Genomic DNA, 12034 nt, shown 5'->3' with positions numbered 1-12034 from the left:
AAACTGACCCATATATGTACATGTAAATATATACCTACATACACATATCAAGGATTGAGATCAAACCATGTCACATCAGATTTGAGCTCATTCTGCTGTAGCACCTCTGCACCAAAGTTAGCAGGGTTTACAGTTTATGGCATCTACCATAAAGGTATCTGTGCTCTATCTAAATACACTCAAAATGTAGGCTTATTGGAATGGTGTTAGTTTTGCAGCTATTTGGTATTCAAATGTTGGACAAACTTAAAACTTAAATTTAATTATGACACTAAATCAGTGGTCAGAGGTGAAAGTAGTAGTAGTATATCTTAGGGTGGTCAGAGGTGAAAGTAGTAGTAGTACGCCTAGAAATCCTAAGGTGTACTACTACTACTTTCACCTCTGACCACTGATTTAGTGTCATAATTAAATTTAAGTTTTAAGTTTGGAATCCTGCTAAAGGTGTTTCATGCACAAGTGATTAAAAAATATAAATCAGTTGCATTATGTATTATTGATTCCTAAACTAATTAAACTACACTCAGTTTAGTGACTGGATTAATTGTTTGTTTGTTTTTAATATTCTGTATCATGTTTCACTGTAATTATAAGCTGGTGTATAGTGTGTCAAATGCTATGAAACCTACAGAAAAAGTAACTGACAAACACAGTCATGTTCAGAAAATTAATAGATGATAAATATAAATAAATAAATGACCAAGAAAGACTAATCTAGCCTGTAAAAGAGTTTTGTCAGTGCAGCTGCTTCCCTGCCACTGAAATATGACAGAGAAAATGACTAAAGATTTAGTTCAATTTAACTTCATCATCTTAGGGTCAGTGCATGGCGACGAAGTGAAGTGATAGTTTTCAATCTACATTATGGTGCAGTGTTGTATTATTTTTAAGATGGTATTTGGCTGGAGAAACAATTACTGAATAAATTATTGATAAAAGTTTTGAGCAACAACACCCTAGATGAAAAACTAGAAAATCCTGAAGGTGAATTTAATGAATACTAAATTTAACGGCAGTTAATTTGATAGTTCTTGAGACATTTCACTCAAACCACAAATGTCAACCACACGGTAAGGTCAGCAGAGCTGCCAAGTCATTACAGTCATTACAATGTGTCCACTGGGGACTATAACTGTCTGAAGAAATGCTGGTGTAAATTTGTAGACTTGGAAATATTTAATAGGATAAGGGAAACCTTTGACCTAGCACTGGTTAAAATACACTCATATAAAGTTTTCATGTGACTCTATGAAGTCCTGTTAAAAAATGCTTCCAGATGACTTAGCAGTGAGGTGCTGTTAATCAAATGCACTTGATGAAGTGATCAAAAAGCGTGAAATAAAAGGAGAAGTTTTGGTAGTTGGGTTTTTTGTTTTGTTTTGTTTTTTTACATCTGGAGCATTCAGCTGTGTGTTAATACATCCATCCATCTTCATCCACTTTATCCGAGGCTGGGTCGCAGGGGCAGCAGCCTAAGCAGAGAGGCCCAGACCTCCCTCTCCCCAGCCACCTCCTCCAGCTTATCCGGGGGAACACCAAGGCCAGCCGAGAGATATAATCTCTCCAGCGTGTCCTGGGTCTGCCCCGGGGCCTCCTCCCGGTGGGACATGCCTGGAACACCTCACCCAGGAGGCGCCCGGGGGGCATCCTTGTCAGATGGCTCGAAAGGAGCCTCAGCTGGCTCCTTTCGATGTGGAGCAGCAGCAGCTCTACTCTGAGCCCCTCCCGGATGGCCGAACTTCTCACCCTATCTCTAAGGGAGAGGCCAGCCACCCTTCGGAGGAAGCTCATTTCTGCCGCTTGTATCCGCGATCTCGTTCTTTCGGTCACTACCCACAGCTCGTGGTGATAGGTGAGGGTAGGGACGTAGATCAACCGATAAATTGAGAGCTTCGCTTTTACACTCAGCTCCCTCTTCACCACAATGGACCGGTGCAGCGTCCGCGTTACTGCAGCTGCAGCCCCAATCCGTCTGTCGATCTCCGGCTCCCTTCTCCCATCACTCCGACCCGGAGTGGGCACTCCACCCTTTTCCGGCTGAGAACCATGGCCTCAGATTTGGAGGTGCTGATCCTCATTCCCGATGCTTCAGACTCGGCTGTGAGCTGTTCCTGTACGAGCTGGAGGTAATTCACCCGATGAAGCCAACAGAACCACATCATCCGCAAAAATCAGAGATGAGATTCTGAGGCCACCAAAGCGAAAGCCCTCCGCCACTTGGCTGCGCCTAGAAATCCTGTCCATAAAAATTATGAACAGAACCGGTGACAAAGGGCAGCCCTGACGGAGCCCATCACCCACCGGGAACGAGTCCGACTTATTGCCGGCAATGCGAACCAAGCTCTTGCAATGGTTGTATAGGGATCGAATGGCCCGTAGCAATGGGCCAGACACCCCATACTCCCGCAACACCTCCCACAGGACACCCCAAGGGACATAGTCGAATGCCTTCTCCAAGTCCACAAAACACATGTAGACTGGTTGGGCTGGTCCAGTGTTCCGCGACCAGGATGAAAACCGCATTGTTCCTCCTGTATCCGAGGTTCGGCTAGCGGACGAACTCTCCTTTCCAGCACCCTGGCATAGACTTTCCCAGGGAGGCTGAGGAGTGTGATCCCCCTGTAGTTGGAACACACCCTCCCCTTCTTAAAGATGGGGACCACCACCCCGGTCTGCCAGTCCCCGGGTACTGCCCCTGATCTCCACACGACATTGCAGAGGCGTGTCAACCAGGACAGCCCTACAACGTCCAGAGCCTTCAGGAACTCGGGGCAGACCTCATCCAACACCAGGGGCTCTGAAACCAAGGAGTAGTTTAACTGCCTCAGTGACCTCGCCCCCGGAAATTGGCGGGTCATTCCCCTCATCCCCAGACTCTGCTTCCTCCTCGGAAGACGTGTCAGTGGGATTAAGGAGGTCCTCGAAGTATTCCTTCCACCTCCTGACAATTTTCTCAGTCGACGTCAGCAGCGCTCCGCCAGCACTATACACAGCGCAGGTAGAGCACCGCTTTCCCCTCCTGAGACGCCTGACGGTTTGCCAGAATCTCTTCGAGGCAGTCCGAAAGTCTTTTTCCATGGCCTCTCCGAACTCCTCCCACACCCGAGTTTTTGCTTCAGCCACTGCCCGAGCCGCATTCCGCTTGGCCTGTCAATACCTGTCGGCTGCCTCCGGAGTCCCACAGACTAACCAAGCCCGATAGGACTCCTTCTTCAGCCTGGTGGCTCCCTTAACCTCTGGTGTCCACCATTTGGTTCGGGGATTACCACCACGGCAGGCACCAACCACCTTGCGGCCGCAGCTCAATGCAGCAGCTTCGGCAATGGAGACGCTGAACATGGTCCATTCGGACTCAATGTCCCCAGTCTCCCTCGGAATACTGTTGAAGCTCTGCCGGAGGTGTCCGTTGAAGATCTCGCGGACTGGGGCCTCTGCTTCCCTGCAAATTCACCCCAAAGTAAACTTGTAATGCTCAGAGATCTTGCAAGAGATCCAAGAGCTACTTCTCAGACTCTACAGGCCTCACTTAGCATGCCAAAGGCTTTTAGCCTCATAACGGCACAATTAAAAAAAGTCTTTAAAAAGTATGGCTCATTTGGAAGGTTGCTGGGAGACAGCCTCTATCTAAACCTCTATCTAAAATTGCACCTGAAGAAACCACAAAACTTCCCGAACAATGACAAAATCAATGCACAGTGTCACATTTAAACGCCTCATACCAATTATCAAGCACGGCCGAGGAGGGGTGATGATTTGGGCATCTTGCGGTCATTGAGTGGACAATGAACTGAGTAAACTGTGACTCAGTTGCAAATTAACTGTGAGTTAATTGTGAGTTAATTGTGTGCCAACCAGAGATGGGCAGTAACGCGTTACTGTAATCTGATTACTTTTTTCAAGTAACGAGTAAAGTAAGGGATTACTATTGCAAAAACGGTAATTAGATTACCGTTACTTTCCCGTAGGAACGCTGCGTTACTGCGTTACTAAAACCGTGATTTTTTGCGAGAATGTCTCACGACAGTGACGTAAGCGAGTGCGTCGTTAGTGACAACAGCTGTGTGCAGATCAACAATGGATCACATATCGATTGTGGGAGAGAGTATGAGCGTGCAGCGTTTAAAGCGTGGAAGTACTGACCTTACTTTGAGTTTGATTCCATAAAAAGTGACAAAAACATTAGTGTCCATCGTGCATGGGAAGAAAACTTCTTTTTACAGCGAAAAAAAACCCTAAACTTCCAAGCAAGCACCGAGTGCGCAATGACGTAATGGGAAACTCACAGAGAAACTCGCGGATTCTTCAACTGACCGTGGCACACCTGCACCAGGGTAAACCTCCGCCTACCGAAAAGGGACCTCTCCATTTGATTACATTTTGTATGATGGATTATGTAGAAAAAGTCGAATTGGGCTGAAAGATCTATGCTTTATCACCTCTTCAGGTTGTAAATCGTGTTTTTAAAAAGTAACTAAGTAACTAAGTAATTAATTACTTTTGAAAATAAGTAATCAGTAAAGTAACGGGATTACTTTTTTGGGGAAGTAATCAGTAATTAGTTACTGATTACTTTTTTCAAGTAACTTGACCAACACTGGTGCCAACTAGAGTCAAATGTGAGTCCATCTGATGTACAACTAAAGCTTGGCTGCATCGTGGTCCTTGTACGAGAGGACAATGACCCCAAGCACGCCAGCAACTACAACAAAAGAATTACGGTGTTGCAATGACCCACCCGACTGAAATCCAGCGGAAGGACTTTAAGAGAGTTGTGTCTACATGAATGCGCACAAACCCAATTAAACTGAGGTCACTTTGGAAAGAAGAGTGGGCCTCCACATCATTCTCAGAGTCTTACATACACATAGAAAATTAGGACTTCAAGTTATTGTTGTTCTACAAGCTGCTGAATCATGTGGTGTACTCATTTTTGAGCATCTTTTCAGTATTTTGTACCAATTCATGAAGGTAATGTTGTTTTCTTACTTATGCAGGGTTTGGTAGTTTATGGCCACCTCCTCCTATGTGTGTGTTTAAATGTGGAATGGTAAAGTGCTTTGTAAAACCCCATTTACCATTTAAATTTTTTTACTTCTTCCACTAAAAGTAAAAAATATCTACTTCATGATGTTGTTACAGGAAGATGAATCCAGCTGCCAGCATTGCTAAAAGTGATAATAATCACTCCTGCACTTCACTGAAAGCCACAAATCGATGCTACAAAACTGTGTCATAGGGTCTGAAGGAGCATTTCTCCCGTTAACACACTTGAATTTCCAAATGCACCAGAGGTGGGTGTGCAGCCAGTCAGTCAGTACACGCGCTGCTTTGCATCTGAATCCAGCCGAGACACAATCTAATCAAGTCATCATCCATATTTCACACTGCCAGGGAAATTAAAAAGAGATCATACGTGTCAGTGCAAATTGTGGAGAGGCCGCACCTCTCCCCCACCTTCATCGCCCTCGCCTCCTCCTGCGAGCTTCATCCATTTCCCCAGTAACTTACACCCCTCAGTGGAGGAGAGCAATGTGATTTCAGCAGTAATGCGTTTCTATTGCTCCTCCTGTGATGCCCTGCGGTATCACTGACTATCACACCGCTGTATGGAGAGCTTGGAGGGGCTGTAGAAAGCCTCATTTACCTCCATAATCTTTCACATTCATCGACACGCAAGTACAGTGCAATGCACTCATGCACACACTCTAGACAGAGTAAGAGAGAATGAGCCTAAACACAAAAGAGTCCTCTTTACATGGCTGAGTTGAGGGAGGATTAACATAGTGAAGACTCTGCATTATGCAAATATGTTATGGTTCCTCTCTGACAGTGCTGGTAAATTGGATGATGTTTTATGATGATGTAAGAGTGAGTTAAGGCAAGGCATATCAGTGCATTTAAAACCTTCTTTGATATGTGTCTTCCTCCTCAACTGAGCCCCCATCAGCCAACTCGGAGATGCGTTTGGCGTCTTGGCTTCACAACGCTTCCCACAAGCTGTTACGAGCCTTGGCGTTCAGGCCCAGAGAGTTAATAAGACAATAAAACAGCATTGGATTAGCCTGCGGATGAACAGGGGGAAGATGCTGGCTGTATCAGCTGACTGTGTTAAAGCTTACTACTGGCATAAAGGGATTGGAAATGTGTTCAGGCCTGCCACGGCTCACCTGGCGGTCATTTTTACTGAGTTAAAAAGAAAAAAAAAGAAAAAAAGATGCGCGTTTTTGGTGAGGTTTGCAGTCTTGAGGACAAATAAGGATAAACGGATCATCAGGAAGGTCAGACGCTTAAAAATAAACACGAATTAATCCTGTTACAGTGGCTAAGGTTGGGTGAAATAAGGGAGCGTTGCAGTAACACACACAAACACACACATACACAGCAGCACACTCGGGACGCAGCCTTGGCTTTGTTCTAAAGCTCTTAGCCGTTTGTCTAGTGTTACACAGGCTCCATTTACTCCTGATTGCCTGTGACTGGTGACCTCTGAACCCAATCCACACAGGTGCTGCAGGAGGAACCATCAATACTGGCAGCAGGTTGTTTTTGCCTCTGGGCTGGTGGATAAATGATGCCCTTGGTGGACACACACACAACCAAAAGAGAGACACAAGCACATTTGAGCAAAGACATGCAGGAAGGGCTGCACCAGTGTGTTTGCATGTTTCAGCCATTTAATACAAATTGATTACCCTTTACACAACTTAACGTTTCCCTACTGTGTTTTAGAAATGTGGATGTACTTTGTTTTCTGTTGCAGGCAGCTGTTTATTCATCTTCATTCTATCTGATATAAAAGTCATTAGCAATTGCAACTAGCAATTTGTAAGGACCTAATATGCTTTATCTAATTTTTAGATAGGCTTTTAAACTTAAACTCCACTAAACTGCTCTGGACATAGCTAATCTCATAGTGTGGACAAACCTGTGTGATGTGGAATGCCATGCAAGGAGCTGAAAGTGCACTAATGCACTACTAATTAGAGGAATAAGGACCCTTATTATTTGTGAATGTGTGTAAATCCACATAGCTGGTCCACTGACACACAGGTGACACAGGTGGGTCCTCCTTCTGTTTTCCAGGAGATGAATATACATATTGATCTCCTACAAAACTAAATAAAATAACTCTGTGGGTTTTTCATTTATACCCGTTCGGTCATCAACAGTGACCACTCTGCCTCCTTACTTCTGGTGCTCTTGTCTACAAGGTAGCCCACTGACCTTGCTTTGCTCAAAGCCATGAAAGACAAAGTAACAATGCCTCTTTCCTTAAAGTATTTTTACTGTTGTGAACAGTTGATGTAAGAAGTCTCCTTTTTTTCTAGGAAACACCACATATTACTTTTTCAGTTTGTCAGGAAAAACAGGAAACATAAATAATAAAAACCATAAAAAATAACAAATAATATTAAAACAGTAAAACAGACAAATAAATAAAATTAACAATAAATAAAAAAGATCAGTGTGTGGCCAAATAACCAAAAACTTTGGTGTTACTTCTAAAATGCCTTTTACAGAGATTTTTAAACCCCACGTTTTGGGGCCAGCCTAATGTGAAGCGGTATCTTATTCTATAACATACACAATGACAGATGCAGCAAGACGCGGCACTCAATTTCTTCCACAGATTCTCTGAGCAGTCAGGACCAAAGTCAGGTGAAAGATCTACTTCACTTCGTAGCCACAGCTCCCAAATTATGTGGACAGTAAGTCATTTGGGTTTAACATCTGGTTTTATACATAAAACAGAAAAAGCAATGGAGTGTTGTAGTAAAATGTCTCTTTTCAATTTATCTCTATTGGTTTAGACAGAACTTTAGTCAGAATTGAAAGCCAATATATATAATATATACTAACTGACCACCTCATTTCTAAATTAAGTTAACTTCCAGGTAAGGTCACAGAAACTTTATCGATCCCACAAATTGTTGTTAAATAGCCAGATACAGAGTAAAAATAGTACAGTCTGCAATAATTTAACAACAAAGTTAAAGTAACAGTGCCAGAGAGGGATAGTGCAACAGTTTTGCATATCTATATTTAATATTTTCACAGACACATTTTAGATCTACAAAATCAGATAAGAAGCTATTTTAATTCACCTTTTTTATGGCGTGCTAATGTACTGCAGGTAGAAAAAAACGCAGTAAAATATTATACTATACAGTGCGCTGTGCATGTAGAAAACACACACACACGCATTCACAAATCTATTCAGGGTGATGAATAGTGGCCTCGTGGCCAGGAGGCCTTGATTTTGGGACATCATCCAATATCAGGCCTTGGGGGAAAAGGAGAGACGATACACACTCATATATATATTTATCCCCCCCCACCCCACCCCACCTCCCCACCCCCACTTCCACACACACACCCATGAACACGCATATACCCATCCCCCACATCCGCCCGCCTTTGTGCCGTCTTGCTTCAGATAGAGCAGATATATTTGGGGGGCCAGGCACCCAGGGACGGCACACTCCACACCTCCTCTCCCTCTTTGCCTCATCCCGGCTTCCCATCACAGAGGGAGCAAATGCATTCATCTCATCCTCTCTGGCCAGAGAGGTCGCAACCTTATCTCGCCCTCTGCTGTAGCGCTGTCAGCTCACAAGCCACAAACCATAACTTCTAACTGCTAGCAACAGCGCCGTGTGGTTGGAGGCTGGCAAAGAAGGCAGGGAGGAAGACAAGGAAAGGAAGGGAAAAGGCACGATGAGGGAAAGGACAGTGGTGATCATAAAGATTGGAAAACCTGCAGAAAAGTTTGTTCTCACTTTTAAAACAGCTTTTAAATAATCTAACATTATTTTCTTCACATTGTACAGGGGTCGGTGCATATGCCAGTTTTTTATGTAACCATAATATGCCACTGAAGTTTAATCTAGTAAAGTCGATCTCTGTAACCTCCAAAGAATTCAGACTAAAACAGGATGTTTACAGAGACAGGTCCACTTTTCCAAGTTAACAGAAATCTATATGGGCTTAGTGTATTTGCTGGGTAACCTCAATGTTTCTCACACTCCATAAACAACACTTTGGCACATTTAATTTTGGCATCCTGTACACTCTCCACTGGTTTTACGCATTATGCTTGTCTGGAATCCTCAAAAACATTTAAAATAAAAACTTTGTTCATGTTAGATGGTTAGATTAAAAATGGACCTGTATAGTAAATAGTAGCATGATTGAGATACAGAATAAAAATACAGAATGAATGCAAAATTCTACGACCCCCCCCCCCCCCCCCCCCCAAAAAAAAAAAAAAAACAGGTTTATTCAGGTGGACATGCATTTTATTAATTTGGTTTTCTACAGCTGCCAGTAGATGTTACTAAAGAGCAGTTTCCTCCTGGTCAAAGCAAAGATGTTTGGTTGTGCACTCTTTATTTACCTTAAACTGAGACTGAAAACGTCTGCATGCATTGTGAGGACTGATGAGTGTTTCCATGAACCGAAGACAAATAAGCATCATGTTGGAGAAGAGAGCGAGTGCGGCAGTGGTGGACTGTGGCCCTGGTATTATATGTAGCACCCTTTCCCTCAGCAGGAAGTGTTCTACAATACAGCCGTCAGATGTAGGGGAAGGCACTTCCACTAGAGTCCAGTTAATTAACCACATCAGTTTCTTAATGTGATCAGTTTTAATTAAAACAGAATTTAATCGGGAGTAGTAACAGGAGGGTAGCGGCACTGACAGTCGGAGGAGGGGAGTGTGAGGGGTGTGAGGGGGATACGCCACACTAGACAGGTTGCTTGAGTGTGCATGCATGTGTGTGTGTGTGCGTGTGTGCCCGTGTGTGTGTGTTTGCGCCAGGAGCTGCAGCAAGGCCAGTTTCCCTCACTTCAGATTTGTGGGTGTCTAATTAATATGGATGGAGCATTAAGCCTTTTGGACTCTGGTGCCTCTCATTTCATGACTATTAATGATTTTAATGAACTGGGCTAATAAGGCCGTTTTTCTCCACTGAGCTCTGGAAGGGCTGTCTGACACACGCCAGGGTCAGGAGGACGGGCTCCCCTGGCCTCCACATGGGAAATTAAAACAGCACTCACAAACCCATTAATGCTACATTGTCCATGCGCTCATCAGACACTCAAACACTAAGAGCGCCATGTGAAGCTCTGTTTATCATAGAGGCAGCCGTTAGTAAAGGCAGGGTACACGGTGCTGTGTGGAATAAAAATGAACAGTGAATCAGACCAAGCCCCTTTTAGACATCAAATACATAACAGGGCTGGCTTCATCTGTCAAACTAATGGCTCTTAGTCTTTCAGACACATAAATGTTCCGTAATGACTGATTGAGGCAGCGGTTGTGAAGTTCACTACTTCTACCAAACATCTTGAAATAAAGTGATTCCTGTTCTCTCAGGCTAATGCATAAAAATTATTCATCAGGTGTGTATCAAATCAAGCAACAACAAAAAAGTAGGACAAGATAGTAAGGAATTTTTTGGGTGTCTTAGATTTATTCGCATTTGGCATAGATTATTTTCCTCCTCGCTTCTGTGATCCCCACACTGGTGTTGAAATCTGGGGATATGTGTAATATCCAATTAATCTCCCAGCAGACCACCATGTCAAATTTATTTAGAGCAAAATGAATTTTCATAGCGACAAACACAAATTCCAGCGTAGACGGTATAAAAGATCGACTTATCCACCACCAAGTTTGGAAAATCTAGTTTTGAAACCTGGAGCTAAATGCTTAAATGGTTGCCAACTTGGTGTTTGGAAGCATGAAACCAAGCTAATCATTAGCATGCGGGCATTAGCTTTTAGCTCAAAGCTTTCTGTGCATGCTGTGAATGCTTTGTGGAATAAAACTGAATGGTGACACTGTAGTATCTGTAACCAAAATAAGTGGTCAATGTTGTTATTAGCTTTGTCTTTTCTTTTCTTTTCTTTTTGGAGGCTAACTGTTTGCCCCTCAAGCTTTGTCTTTGTACTAGACAGACCTGATTCCTCCTGTGCGTTTCCAGCAAGTTTTTGAATTGATCAGTGAGAAAATAACAGCCATTGTCTCAATACAAGTAAAACAGTATTGAGACAATGGCTGTTGTCTCAATACTGTTGAGACAACAGCCAATACTGATGATGACATCAATATAAGGACTGTAAAATGTCAACAAGTGCCATGATGGAGCCTGCTGAATCTATGGAAATGACGTGAGGGGATGTGTGAAGACTTGGAAAAACCTGAGGGGCAAACATATTTGCCCATTAAAAAATTGAGAGATTTGGGGGGGTGTCAATTTGGACCGGCTTGACTGACACTTGGTGAATGTGGTCACACTGAAACTATAGGCCATGTCTGATGATAAAATAGAGACAGGACTCAGTGTCAGCACTTGGACATGGTTTCAGTGTACTTGGGCTGACTCATACAATACTGAAGCAGATGTATTTCATCTGCCCTGCTGCATGTGGGGGTGACCTATTTTGGCTACCTATACATTGAGTCCTATACACATCTTACCATGGATATTACAGAAACTCAGAATTATCTTTTCCTGAAAGAGTTATGGGAACTTGGGTCAGCCTGGTGCATTTTTTAAATTTGTGATTAGACTTTTACAGAAAAGTGACTTTAAAGTCATGTCTGGAGAAGATTCAAGTAAAACTCTTCTTCAGTTTTTTAAATAAATAATGCCAGGGCTCTGCACAGAAACACAATCTGATCAGTTTAACGAATGACGAGTCATTTACCTGAGCGGGAAAACGCAACCTTGATGCATGAGGGCTTTTCTTTTTATTTTTTCTGTTTAAGCTTCAATCAGTGATTCTCTTCTGGAGAGGTTTTGTCTTGTCCTGCGGGAATGAATGTGTCTCATCTCATTTTAGTTCATTGAATCAACTTAGAAACAGCGAAACATAATAAAGTGCTGCAGAGCTGAGATGCGTTTGGATGAAATAAGAAACAGCACGTTGAGGGACTGAAGGGTGTGTTCTTTTTGCAGGAAATAACAAGGTGAATTCTTTTGTTTTGGTTTTTTTCCCTTCTTTCATGTCCATAATTATGATGTGG

Source organism: Aulonocara stuartgranti (assembly GCF_965226115.1).
Source record: "Aulonocara stuartgranti genome assembly, chromosome: 1".
Classification (NCBI taxonomy): Eukaryota; Metazoa; Chordata; class Actinopteri; order Cichliformes; family Cichlidae; genus Aulonocara; species Aulonocara stuartgranti.
Note: the sequence above shows the minus strand (reverse complement) of the source record.